This window comes from Colobus angolensis, unplaced genomic scaffold, assembly GCF_000951035.1.
Source record: "Colobus angolensis palliatus isolate OR3802 unplaced genomic scaffold, Cang.pa_1.0 Scaffold75, whole genome shotgun sequence".
In the NCBI taxonomy this organism is placed as follows: domain Eukaryota; kingdom Metazoa; phylum Chordata; class Mammalia; order Primates; family Cercopithecidae; genus Colobus; species Colobus angolensis.
This window is the reverse complement of record NW_012121265.1, coordinates 2,398,737-2,413,218: the sequence shown is the minus strand read 5'-3', so window position 1 is coordinate 2,413,218 and position 14,482 is coordinate 2,398,737. Positions and strand designations below refer to the sequence as shown.

General features: G+C 48.2%; 1 protein-coding gene and 1 pseudogene across 1 annotated transcript in view; one reads left to right on the top strand and one right to left on the bottom strand.

The window, feature by feature from the left end:
* HSPA12A (heat shock 70kDa protein 12A) overlaps positions 1-14,482 on the bottom strand; it is a 182,054-nt gene that overhangs the window by 74,531 nt on the left and 93,041 nt on the right. The gene's annotated exons all lie outside the window — the stretch shown is intronic.
* LOC105501770 lies at positions 7,310-8,649 on the top strand (annotated as a pseudogene).

The window sequence follows — 14,482 nt, the reverse complement described above, 5'->3', positions numbered from 1 at the left end:
GGGAGCGGATTTCAGGCCCTCGGGGCCCCGCGGCGCGTCCGCTCTTTGGAAGGCACCGAATGGCCAGGCCTGGAGCCCTTCAGCAAGCCCAGCGCGCCCGGCGCTCTCCCGAAGACGCCCGCGCCAGTCCCCACCGGCTTCTCTCTGTCCCCCAGGGTCCCAAGGGAGCGGCCCAGGACTGGCGCAAAGGCGGGCTGGGTGGACCCCGGCGCGGGTAGGACCCAGGCTGCAGACCAAGGACCTGCGCGGGGACCGAGCCCGGGGCACCGCCTCCAGGCCGCCTGCGGGACTCCATGGCAACTCCGGACCCAGGGAAGTGCTTGCCGCGGAGGCTGAGTCGCGCCTTCCATATATGGGATCTAGCTGGGCCCTCCTTAGAAGTCTGAGAATAACGATATTAATAATGCAAGGCTTCAGTGGTGAATGATTCATACTCCCTGTCCCCGGCTCCTCCACACACACGCGCCGCTGGCACCTGTTTGGGCCTGGCCAGGACCCCCTGGGTCCGCGGTGCCACCACCCTGTCTTGGCAAACGAGGGCAGTAATAGGAATCCAAGGAGCACCGTCTCTGGGTCCTTTCCGGGTGCCTGGCACTGTGCTACCTGCCTGGTGCTTTACCTCTATCTCCTTTCCTCCCCATAACTAGCATTTTGCAGATAAGGAAGCAGGATCGGCAGGGTTACAATATCGCACCCAGCAGGTGAGTCGCGGAGCTGGGATTCCCACCCGGCTGTAACCACCAGCATCCCTCACTTCCAGAAATGGGTGGCATTTCCCAAAGATCACCTAGGGGAGGCTTCATCGTACAACCCCGTTATGGATGACAGAATGGGCTGCTGCCAGAGCCTGGAGACCAGGTGATGGTTGAGTGACAAGTTCAAAACACCAAACTTGTCTTCTGTCTGCCTGCATTAAAAATCTCAAATGTACAGTTCCTGGTTGTGTGTGAAACCACAGTCAAGTTACTTAACCTATCTGAGCCTCAATATTCTCATCTGTGAAATGGGTATAACAGAAGAACCCACTTCAAAAAACTGAAGATTAGATAAGACTATGCATGAACATGCTTAGCTTGGGATCTAGCACATGGTAAAAATCAATAAGTCACTGATGGCGCCGGAAGGCCCTCCCTGCCTGCATGCCTGCCACAGCCTGCCCACAGCTCCCCCACCCTCCTGTCTCACCCCTTCAGTCCAGGCTTTGTGATCTCGTCTGCCCCCACCCTGCTCCAGCTCCAGCCGCTCTGATTCTTCAATCCCTCTCACCCACCCCTGCTTCTCTTATGCTGGTATTTCAAAGACATGAAAATGTGCTTGATGCCTGGATCACCTGTCCCCTCATCTCACCACCACCAGCAACCTGAGAACCACTTCTCCTCCTCAGCATGAACTGCCCAACTCCAGGAAGGCTTCCCAGCATACCCGAGCTGGCCAGGGGGCCCCTCCTCAGTGTCCTCAAGGCACTTGTTCCTCCTCATCAGACCAGGGCATCAGAACATTGGCCTTGGCAGCCTGTCAGAAGCAGCAGAAACCCGCAGTCCCTGCGCATCTGCCTCCTGCTGCGGAAAGGCCTTGGGCATCACCTGCCCTTACAGGACTTCCAGCCACAGTGACATGAGGGTGTGTGAGAAGGATGTGAGGTGACATGCAGGCCCCTCAGTGCTGGCGGCAGAGAGCAGAACACTTTTGATTTGCAGGGGAGCATGAAAGGCGGCGCACACTCTGCCTGGGATTTGCCCTCACGGTCTTCATGCTCATCATGCTAATTATGACGCGCCCTGCTGAGCACACGATCCGGCCCGCCAGCTAAGGGCTGTTGTGGTCTCACCTAGCTCTCATGGTGGCCCTTGCGGTTTTGCAGGAGAGGAAAGGGAAGCATTCAAAGGCTGAGGCACCTCTTCAGGCAAGCTCTGGCCATCAGCAGCAAGGCTGGGGTTCGAGGCCGAGCACGCCACATCAAGGAAGGGTTCCCACCTTCCTCCCTGGAGTCTTCTTCCCCAACAGCAGCCAGAGTGAAAGCATGTCATTCTCCTGCTACAAGGTCCTACACAAATTGGCCTCCTGATGCCTCAGTGACCTCAGCTCCTTCCACTCTCCCGTTCCCCCAAAAGCCCCACCTTGGCAGGGGGGTCACTCCCCAGGACATATTCTTCAAGAGAATCAATCACGTGGCTTGCTCCTCCCAGAACACTCTATCTAAAACTGCTGCCTCGCCCCCCCGGGGGAAGAGAGTCCCAGGAGAGCACGATCGTGGACTGTGTTGCCAGCTCTGTATCTCTGTGTCTAGAACAGCACCTGGCACATGTCAGGCACTTAATAAATCCTTGATGCTGGACCGGCTGAATCAGTAAGTGAAGTGGGAACACAGCCCAGCACACAGACATTCTGCCGATCCCCGGGGTTCATGCCTTTCCACAGCCCCAGCTGTCTCAGGGCACGCCCAGACTCGTGGGAGGTTGCTGTGTACCAAGTTCCCTCAAGCTCTCCTCCAAAGACTCCTCCTCACAGTGCTCTCTGTGGGTACGCTGCAGCACCCTCTATACCATCTCTTCTCCACCCTCCACACCCTCCCCAGGCTGTGGACTGTGGTAGCAGGTGGAGAGAATCTTACACATCTCGGTTGGATACTCCAGTCCTAAAAAGTGGTCCAGCCCAGAGCCAAGTCACCACCTTCTAGTTCCCTTCCTGCTGGTCACTCCAGCTTCAAGGGCCTGCCCTTAGGTCCCCAAAGAGCCAATGCCTCCACTGGAAGCTTATTCTCCACTAGTTTTGCCAGGTAACCAACCCTATCTCTTCCTACAGGCCTCAGCGTGGATGGCACTTCCTCAGGACACCACCTAGCCCTCCAAGATCACATGAGGCCCCTCCTCGCTTCTCTATGCCCAACCCCCCATGCGCTCCTATCTTGGCACTTATCACAACTCCGAGGCCAGTAATATTGTTAACCCCATTGTATAGATGATCAAACTGGGATACAGAAAGGTCACTGAGCTCAGAAGCTGCGGTGCTGAGACTAAACCTCTGAGATAAGAACTCAGGTCTCTCCAGCTTCAGGTCACCCACCTCCCCCTCTAGCTGCCAGCTCTCCAAAGCGGGGCCAGCCATGTCCACATTTGGAGCCCCCAGACCCTAGGATGGTGCCTGGCCCAGAAAGCAAAACATTGATGGAAAACAGCGCCCTCAGCTTCAGGCCTTTCTTACCCTCTCTGGGATCCCGTCACGGCCCCACAGACATTTCCCTGCCAACAGACTCCCTCTCTGCTCTTTAGCCCCCAAACAAACCCCCACCACATCCATTCATGCAAGTAGAAGTCAGAGTCCAGAGGCAGGCCCAACTAACTGCACCAGACAGCCAGGGCACCCTGTCACCTGCAATAACTGCCAACTGTGGAAAGGGCTGGACATGCTGCACAGTGTGGGTAGGGGAGGCAGCTGAGTCCTCTGGCCCCCAGCTCAGAAGAAACGGAGGATAATTGTTGATGGACCAGACGCCAAGGGGAGTGAGTCCCGGGGTATGCATCAGGACGAGGAATGAGAAAAGTACGACAGGAGGAAGCAGACAGAGAACATGGTGTCAGCTGGACCAGGGTTCAAGTGGGCTCAGCTGCTCTCTGTCCACCTCAGGGGACCTGGGACATACCTCTCTGGGTCTGTTTCTTCACCTATAAAAAGGGCCCAGTAATGATAGGTAACATAATTATGGGAGATAATATATGTAAAACATTCCATTTAGAGTTGGCCTATATATGCCACAGTGAATATGACTTATTTAATTTATATATTTGGACCACAAAAATGCCCTTTCTTTGTATATTATAAATTACAGAATGGATCTAGGCAAGACTTTCTTGGCTGATAAAGACACACAGAAGATATGAGTAGCTTTTTCCATTTTAATTTTTTTTTTTTTATGTTTTTGTTAAGCTTAAGAAACACTGATCGGAGTTCGAATCTGAACTTTGACATAGGACACTGCCCGTCAAAGCTGCTTTGGACTTTAGGATATGCCACCAGAACGCTGTCCATGAACTGAATATCATAAAAGTGACTAATTTATAACAGGACCGAGATTCAGATTTGCTAAAGCAACATGAAAACTTGCAGAGAAAACCTGGGCAAATGTCAGCCTCCTTGACCTCCAACTGTCAGTGCATTTTAAAAAGCCAACCTTACAGCTGAATCATGGTGGCCAGTGTATACATCCTCCCTGGTCTTCCAGTCCATCTGGTGTGAATCAGCCTCTCCATTAACATTCCAAAACAACCTTCACATGTACAATGTGAGCTGCTGTGCAACTCTTTCAGGGAAAAATTCAAGGGCCAGAGGAAATTATTGCTCCGAATATCACCATCACTCAGGACTGCAATGTAAACTTTAGAAATGCCTTCTCAGGTAATGGAAGGTTATCCAAATATTTTTCATAAGTATTTCAAATAGCAAAGGCTCGTCTATGGTGAGTCTCGCAGCTGCATTCTCAGAAGTGCTCAAACCCTGGCCCTGCAGAGCTGCTGGTTCATTAATAAGACGGGACACTCCGGAAGCCACATCTCAAGGAGGACAATGCAAAGTGAGACAAAGGTTCAGAGAAGAGAAACTGGCATGATCACGTGGCCAGGAGAGTTTTCACAAGGGCTGCAACTCACCAGACACAATGAGAGCCAAGGGTTTCATGTCATAGAGAAAAACGACTTTCCCCTTCTCCAGTCCACAGCCCAGTGCCTGGCTTGCAGTAGGTACTCAGTAAATGTTTGTGGATGGAATGAATAAACGGCCCAGTAAATAAATAATGGAGGTCGGGCACGGTGGCTCATGCCTATAATTGCAGCACTTTGGGAGGCCGAGATGGGCGGATCACTTGAGTCAGGAGTTTGAGACCAGCTGGCCAACATGGTGAAACCCTGTCTCTACTAAAAATACAAAAATTAGCTAGGCATGGTGGTGCAAGTCGTTTTTCTCTATGACATGAAACCCTTGGCTCTCATTGTGTCTGGTGAGTTGCAGCCCTTGTGAAAACTCTCCTGGCCACGTGATCATACCAGTTTCTCTTCTCTAAACCTTTGTCTCACTTTGCATTGTCCTCCTTGAGACGTGGCTTCCGGAGTGTCCCGTCTTATTAATGAACCAGCAGCTCTGCAGGGCCAGGGTTTGAGCACTTCTGAGAATGCAGCTGCGAGACTCACCATAGACAAGCCTTTGCTATTTGAAATACTTATGAAAAATATTTGGATAACCTTCCATTACCTGAGAAGGCATTTCTAAAGTTCACATTGCAGTCCTGAGTGATGGTGATATTTGGAGCAATAATTTCCTCTGGCCCTTGAATTTTTCCCTGAAAGAGTTGCACAGCAGCTCACATGCCTATAATCCCAGCTACTTGGGAGGCTGAGGCAGGAGAATTTCTTGAACCTGGGAAGTGGAGGTTGTAGTAAGCCAAGACTGCACCACTGCACTCCAGGCTGGGCAGCAAGAGCAAAACTCCATCTCAAAAAAAATAAAAAATAAATAAATAATGGAGTGGAAATGTGGGCTCAGAGATACTAAAGCTTTTGTTCAAAGTCACACAATTAGTGACAGAGCTAGGGTCAAACTCCAGCCCCCTGACCCCCAGCCCAGTTTAACCCTTGACCCTCGCTGGCCTCTTCTGCAAAATACAAAGTGAAAGGTAGCTCGTGCTAGCTGTGATTACTTGGTGATGACTCACTGGGGCATGTATGCACAGTTGTGTGTGTAGCAAGCCCGTGGTCACAGCATTTGCCTGGAGGAGAGGTGCAGGCAGCACCCAGCTGAGGAGAAGGAGACCAATGACCTAGAATAAGGGTGTTACCTGAGCCAGGGGTCTGAGAGCTTCAACAGCAGTGTCCAAGAACAATGCTTGCACAGGTCTCCAAAAACACCAAGAGTTAGGAATGTACGTGTAAGTTACCATCCTCATTGCTACACTTCTCAGGGAAACCAGCACTTTTCTCAGTGGCTTCTGCAAGAGTGAGCCCAAATATTGTCTATCTTTGGGTCACTAGATGTATTAGTCCATTTGCACACTGGTGACAAAGATATACCCGAGACTTGGAAGAAAAAGGTTTGATGGACTCACAGTTCCACACGGCTGGGGAGGCTTCACAATCATGGCAGAGAGTAAGAAGGAGCAGGTCACATCTTATATCTTATATGGATGGCGGTGGGCAAAGAGAAAGAGCTTGTGCTAGGGAACTCCTCTTTATAAAACCATCAGATTTCATGAGACTTATTCACTACATGAGAACAGCATGGGAAAGACCTGCCCTCATGATTCAATTACCTCCAACGGGGTCCCTCCCACGACACGTGGGAATTGTGGAAGCTACAATTCAAGATGAGATTTGGGTGGGGACACAGCCAGACCATATCACTGGGTTCCTGGTGGCCGCCCTGTGGGAGCTGGGACCAGTCACTTGTCCCTGGGCCTCAGTCTCCTTGTCTGCAGAGCAGATCCAGCTCCTCTCCCTGCCTTACCCCCGCTGTCTGCTCTCCTACCTGTGTCATCCCACTGATTCACCTTGAAGGGCAGCTCCTGAGAGGGGCGCTCCCCACCCAACCTGTGATTCCACATCATATTATGCCACCTCATTTCTCCACGGTACTTATAAACTTCAAAGTCATTTTGCAGATCTGTTCATGGTGAGCCTTCCTCACTTGCTGGGCTCTTCCTACCAGCAGTGGTGAGAATGAACATTGATCAAACAACTGCTATGTGCTGGGTATCGTTCTGGGAACCTCACATCCATTGCCCCATTTATCTTCATGACCATGCAGATGAGAGAACCATACTGTTAATGTTCCCCGTTTTACAGGTAAGGAAACTGAGGCCCACAGATTAGGTACTCAGCTGTCGTGACCTAAGGAGAAAGGGACAGAGGAAGAATTTGCCCCATGGCATTCTGAGCTCAAGAACACGTATGTCTGTCATACCTCCATCTGGGTGCAGCGGTGTCCCCAGCTCCTAGCACAGCACCTGGCACATGGCAGGGCCTCAAGAAACGTGTTGAATGAATGAACAAATTGTCAAATTAGAAGACAGAATTAGAGTTCACAAACCGCCCTCACATCTCTCCTCTCGCTTGAATCATGTAGTGGCACTGAGAGGGAAACATCACTATTCCCCAGTTTTTTAAGAGGAGAAAACTAAAGGTCCAGTGAGATGAGGAGCAAACTTGCCTGGAGGTGGATTCTCTGTGGACGGCTTTAGGCTATTTTGTTTCTTTCAAATCTTGTGCTTTACTTAAATGTTGTAGGCTCTATGTCTAGCCAAGGGTGCAAGTCTCTGTTCTGGAGGATGGGGTTTGTTAAAGTTGTCAAGAATAAGGCCTGCTTTAAGAGATACAAAGTGAAATTTAGAAGACAAGAGGGTAAAATGGATTACTGTGCTTAGAAATGCTTGGTGATACAGGATAAAAATAAGTACAACACACCCAAATACAGGATGATCGCTCACATAACTAACACAGAGAACGTCTGTCACGTTGCTTATGCCTGTATGGAAGGGGATATGATAGTTTGTGTACCTTATGTTCATGAGCTACCAAAACATGGCGTGAAGGTTGGCCTGACAAATTATGCTGTGGCACATTGTCCTGGCCTGCTGCTGGCCTGCAGGCTTCTCAATAGGTCTGGCATGGGCAAGATCTATGAAGGCCAAGTGGAGGTGACTGGTGATGAACACAATCTAGAAAACACTTATGGTCAGCCTGGTGCCTTTACCTGCTTTTTGGATGCAGACCTTGCCAAAACTACCTCTGGCAATAAAGTCTTGGGGGGCCTTGAAGGGAGCTGCAGATGGAGGCTTGTCTATCCCTCATGTTACTCAATAATTCCCTGGTTATGATTTTGAAAACAAGGAATTTAATGCAGAAGTGCATCGAAAGCACATCATCGGTCAGAGTGTTGTGGATTATATGCATTTCCTAACAGAAGATGATGAAGATGCTTACAAAAAGCAATTCTCTCAATACATAAAAAACAGCATAACTGCAGGCATGGAGGAGGTGTAGAAGAGAGTCATGCTGCTATACAACAGAATCCAGTCTATGGGAAGAAACCCAAGAAAGAAGTTTAAAAAAAGAGAGGGGCCGGGCGCAGTGGCTCACACCTGTAACCCCAGCACTCTGGGAGGCCAAGCGGGAGGATTGCTTGAGCCCAGGAGTTTGAGACCAGTCTGGGCAACATAGGGAGACCTCATCTGCACAGAAACTAAAAGTTGGCTGGGCGTGGTGGCGTGTGCCTGTCATCCCAGCTATTTGAGAGGCTGAGGTGGGAGGATCGCTTTAGCCTGGGAGGTCGGGGTTGCAGTGAGCTGAGACCGTACCACTGTACTCCAGTGTGAATGACAGAGCAAAATGAAGAAAGAGGAAGGAAGAAGGAGGAGGAGGAAGAGGAAGAACACGAACAAGAAGAACAAGAAGGAGAAGAAAAATGAGAGGAAGAGGAAGAGGTGGAGGAAGGAGGAGGAGGAGGAGGAGGAGAAAAGGAAGAAGAGAGAAGGAAGAAGAAAGAAGAACTAGTAGTGGGTGACAGTGGCGAAACTGTCCCAAAATATCCCTTGCTCAGAAGAAAGATCAGGTAGCTCAAAGGAAGGTGTGCTTCCTCAGAGCTCAGGATCAGGCTGCTGAGAGCTAAACTAAACAACAATTTTCCATGAAGATTTTTCAAATAAAGACAATGAATTTATGGACCAACCAGCAAAAAATAAATAAATAAGTAAAAATTAAAGTTGCATGTACATTTTGCATTCTATTCCACAATATATCTGTTTTCTCAACAAAACTAACATCTTAGATTTCCATTACTTGTTTCTAAAATGTTTTACTGTGAAAAATTTCAAGCATCCAGAAAAGCAGGGAGAATGCTATAATGACCCCTCAGGTACCCATCACCCAAATTAATTTTTAAAAATCAACTCTAAGTAAAATTGCTTTCCCAGGAAAAAAATAATAGTTGCTATCATTTGCACATTATGTGTAAATACGCTGACATGGTTGGGAGGTTTGTCCCCTCCAAATATCATGTTGAAATGTGACTCCCAATGTTGGAGGTGGGACCTGGTGGGAGGTGTTTGGGTCATGGGGACAGGTCCCTCATAAATGGCTTAGCACCATCCCCTTGGTGATGAGTGAGTTCTCAGTTCAGACTCTTCCAATGCTCTCTCTTGCTCTTGGTCCTACCATGTGTCGTGCCTGCTCCCCATCTGCCTTCCACCATAATTGTAAGCTTCCTGAGGCCTCACCAGAAGCCAAGCAGATGCCAGTGCCTTGCTTTCTGTACAGCCTGCAGTGCCATGAGCCATTTATACTTCTTTACTTTATGAATCATCTAGTCTCAGCTATTTCTTTATAGCAACACAAAAATGGACTGACACGTATGCTTACTTTGTTTTCACAATTCTCCCTCTAAGAAGTCCACACTTATATTGGCCTCTATTTCAGATGGGGACATTGAGGGTGGTGAGGTCAAGTCACCTGCTGGAAATCTTGGGGCTAGAAGGGGCAGAGCCAGGAGTCACCCAGAGCCAGTCTGCTTAACCACCAAGTGGCCCTACCAAGAGCCTGGAGGTTAAGTAAGTGCTTTAAAACAATTCAAGGAAATGGGGCTATGTCCTCTTTCTTTGAGGCCTAAAGTTTGCATTAAAGTCATATGGTTTCTGGAAGTATCCCACGGCAAGTCAGCCAAGACACCTGGTCATCCCTTCATCCTCCCCTCATTTATTCTCCTTCAGCCTCTCCCTCACTTATTCATTCTCTCTGTCAATCATTCTCTCCTTCCATCAGACACATGCTGTCACACAAAATCTAACCAGACACAGGCCCAGCCCTCAAGAAGCACCCAGACCTTGTGAAAAAGAGAGAAACAAACATAACAAAAATTCAAGGCAGACTTCGACCAGGACCCGCATGTATGAAATTTACAAGAAAATTTTACCTACCTTCTGCTTCAGGGAGCAAAAGGGCAGGGGGCAGGGAGTGCAGAAGTTAAGGATGTGGGCTGGGGAGTTGGATTATACTTGCTCCATCCCCGCCTAGCTGTGTGGCCTTGAGTGACTCATCTACCCTCTCTGATTCACTTGTAAAAGAAGGTTGACATGAACCTTCTTATACTAGGACCATTGGAACATTTCCTTAGATAATGCTTAACCCAGTTTCTGCCACAAAGGAATCGCTCCATCAATGTTAGCCATTATAACTGGCCATTACCCATAGCCCACTCTCAGTAATGACTCCTGGCCTGCCTGAGTGAGGCAGGAGCTTTGTAAGAGAATGTACGCATTTGCAAGCCAGCTAGGATGTTTTCCTCAACAGGAATTTTCTCAGAAAGCCTGTAAATCAAGAAAATAAAAATCCTCAGCCTTCCCTACTCAGCTGGCCAAGGTATGTTGGCCACGTGTGGGAAGTACGATCTGGTGGTCAGCGGAGCAGGGACAAAGACACCCTGTTGTTTCACAGCCTGGCGCTGGCAAGCTGGTATGCTGGCACAAATTCCATGATCCTGCAGGGCAAACCCATGGGCAGTGGGGCCAGGATGGCCAGGGCAAGGCCTGTGGGCTCAGACAGGCCTGTGTCCCATTCAGCCTCTCTCCAGGACATCCCTCTTCCTGGGTAAGGACCAAGAGGACCCTGAAAAGACACCTGGCACACTGAGCACTTCACTAGCTGCAGTTATCACTATGATCAGTGGTGAGATAACACCCGACCTGGGCTCAGGATCCCTGGCTCCAAGACCAGGTTCTGTCTTTTGCTGTGTGGCTTTGCACAGGTCACCTAACCTCTCTGATGCCCAGTCTCCCCATCTGTACAATGAGGACAAAAGTCACACTTATTCTTCCTGCCTCATCCTGCCTGTCATAGACCTGGAGTGGAATCCCAACTTTGCTGCTTCTTAGTTTGTGATCTTAGTTATCGTAAGCCTTATTTTCCTCATCTGTGAATGGGAATAATTATGGCACCCACCTCCCAGGGCACAAATTCCATGATCCTGGAGGGCAAACCTCTGCAAAGAGTCTGAAAGTAAAGTAAGTGTTCTAAAAGAATTCAAGGAAATGGGTCTATGTCCTCTTTCTTTTGTGAAGAGTAAGTGAGACAATGCGTGTGGAGTGCGTGCTCTGGAGTCTGGCACGTGGTACCCACTCCAGGATAGAGAAAGGAGCTCCTCGGTAGAGATGGGCTGCATCACTAGGAGTCTAATCATATGAACACTCGCTTCCCTTCGGTGCTTGCTCATTTTCTGCTGGGTACTAAGTCAAGCAGTCAGCTACCTCATTTCACCTTCCCAAGAGAGCCGGCCTCATGCCAGGGCAGGAGCAGCCCTTGTAGGCAACATGGTGGAGACATGGGATGGGCCTTCCTCTCCCCACTCTGGCAGGGGTCAGCTACATGCAATTTAGTCACCCCTGGCTACACAGCCAGGCAATGCCCCCAAACTGCTCCACCAAAGTCCTTCCCAGGCTAGCAGTGTGGTGGGAGGGAGGAGAAGGAAGTGGACTCTTCCCTAACCAGCCTGTACCTGGACAGTCTTCACTCATAACAGACGGAAAACACACTGTGTTGACCCATCCCCCCTCAGCTCACTGCGAGGATGGAAAGCGCTAAGATCTGGATAAAGATAAAAGGGCCAAATAAAAGAAAATTACTTATTTCATCCCCCAAAAGGTTTGTTATTTTCTATGTTTCCTATTTTGTCTAGTATCCTGATAAAGTTCTAAGTTTAGAGCAAAAGAAGAATTAAAGAAAAAAATCAAAATATTAAGCTGTTTAAAAGTTAAGTTTCTGGTTTTTAGAAACTAAGAAAATTGGGGATGAGAAGAAAAATAGACACTGAGTAGGTTGTATCAATGTGATCTAACAAGTATGTAATGTGCGTGTGAGCCTAAGTGTGTACATGTAAATGCATCTGTATCTCTCAGAGTCCAAGAGTTATACTCAAAAGTCACAAAGAAATATGATCAAGAAGAAACATATAGATAAATAAAAATATGAACAAAATGACCGATCTCATCAGTAATTTATTTCTGTGTGTATATGGTTAGACACTTATTAAACACAGGGTAGGTTATAAAACAATAGAACAATAACCTCAAATAATGAGATCACGGTAGAGTCTATACTTTCATACATACATGGATGGAGCCATTGTAAACCAAGGAGTTGCATACTTTGGGAAATCATATATGGTAACATTTAGAAAACGCTGACCTTCTCTTAGAAATTATGTCAAAAGAGAACAACTATATTTATCTTTTATTATTATTATTATTATTTTTGAAACGGAATCTCACTGTGTTGCCCAGGCTGGAGTGCAGTGGCGCGATCTTAGCTCACTGCAGCCTTCACCTCCCGTGTTCAAGTGATTCTCACACCTCGGCCTCTAGAATAGCTGGGATTACAAGAGCCTGCCACCATGCCCGGCTAATTTTTGTTATTTTTACTAGAGATAAAGTTTCACCATGTTGGCCAGACTGGTCTCCAGCTCCTAACCTCAAGTGATCCACTTGTCTTGGCCTCCCAAAGTGCTAGGATTCCAGGCGTTAGCCACTGCTCCTGGCCTATTCATGTATTTTTAAACGTTAATTGATCCGAGGAGTACAATTGAATAAAATTACAAACATAAATATGAAGATGGTGGCCCGGCACAGTAGCTCACATCTGTAATCCCAGCACTTTGGGAGGCTGAGATGAGCAGATCGCTTGAAGCCAGGAGTTCGAGACTAGCCTGGCCAACATGGTGAAACTCCGTCTCTACTAAAAGCCTGTAGTCCCAACTACTCAGGAGGCTGAGGCACGAGAATCGTTTGAACCCAGCAGGCAGAGGTTGCAGTGAGCCAAGATCACACCACTGCACTCCAGCCTGGGTGAAAGAGTGAGACTTTATCTCAAAAAAAAAAAAAGTGGTGTAGTAACATGAGAAAATGTCACTTATTAAGTGGGGGATTGGGGAAGAAGCTAAGTGCAGTGGCTCACACCTGTAATTCCAACACTTTGGGAGGCCAAGACAGGCGAATTGCCTGAGCCCAGGAATTCGGGACCAGCCTGGGCAACATGGCAAAACCCCATCTCTACCAAAAAACAAACAAACAAACAAATACAAAAATAAAGAGCCAGGCATGGTGGGGCACACCTATAGTCATATCTACTTGGGAGGCTGAAGTGGGAGGATCACCTGAGCCCAGGGAGGTTGAGGCTGCAGTGAGCTGTGATTGTTGCACTGCAGCCTGGGCAACAGAGCAAGACTCTGTCTCAAAAAAGAAAACAAAATTGTAAAAGCAGAAAAATCATCTGTATATAATGATGATGACCACTAAAAGTATGCCTGCATACTAACAGCTCCTAGCCTGGAGAAAGATCAAACAGTTGCGCTAAAGTGGAAGGATAATGAGGGAGGCTTTGTTGCTTTCAGGTTTCCTTTAAGGCTTTAGAATCTTTTTCTATCTCCCTCTTTCTCTGAACTCTGCCCGGAGACCGATGCCTCTCACTTCCAGGGAAGGGTGGGGGGCTGTATCCTAACTCAACCGTCACTCTGCCTCTTGCCATTTGATTTGGTTCCTAAATTGTGTTACTCTTTCTCGAAAACACAGCTCTCAAAACAAACTGGCTGGTGTGCTTGTGAGATCAGAGACAGACAAGCTCCAGCAAATACTTGATTCGAGAAAACACATTACACTGTATGCTGGGGCCAAGGAATTTCACATTTGGACAAGAAATGTCAGTCCCCACAAAAGGCCTTCTGAGGCCCCCAGAGTGAGCTCAGAATGGCTGCCCTTCCCTGAGCCTGCTCGCCTTGGCACACAGACACCCTCTGGGCACCGGCCCATGTGGGTGGGGCTAACTCTACCCCCATAACCCAAGGCCTGCAGCCACCTCTCAGCCTGTTCTGAATCTCGTGCCCCTTTGAGAATCTGATAAGTGCTTAGACTTTGCAAACCGTTCTGAAGGGTTTATAGATCCACATGGTGGGAGTTCATTCATTCATCTATTCACTCATTCACTCATTTGTGCACTAAAACAAGCATGGATTAAGGATCTGTTATGTATTAGGCCACAAGGATAAATACAAAGGTGGGAAAACACAGTTCATGGTCTTCAGTGGGAGATGAAAAGCAGGAGAATACAACTTCCAATGGATTGAGGGCAGGCCAGTCCAGGTATAAAGTTGCACCAATATCAAAAGCTAATATTGAATGCTTACTAGATGCCAGGCATCCTTCTAGGCCTTCTCCAAGGAGTATGTAATTCATTGTGGATTATGTTTAATTCACTTAATCTTCCAACAACCCTAGAGTAATCTTCCAACAACCCTAGAGACAGGTAATAGTATTATATTCATGTTACAAGCTAGGAAACGGAGGCACAGGAAAGGTTCAATAACTTGTTTAAGGATGGTCAGCAAAAAAGTTGGAGACCTGGGCGGGGCGCGGTGGCTCAAGCCTGTAATCCCAGCACTTTGGGAGGCCGAGACGGGCGGA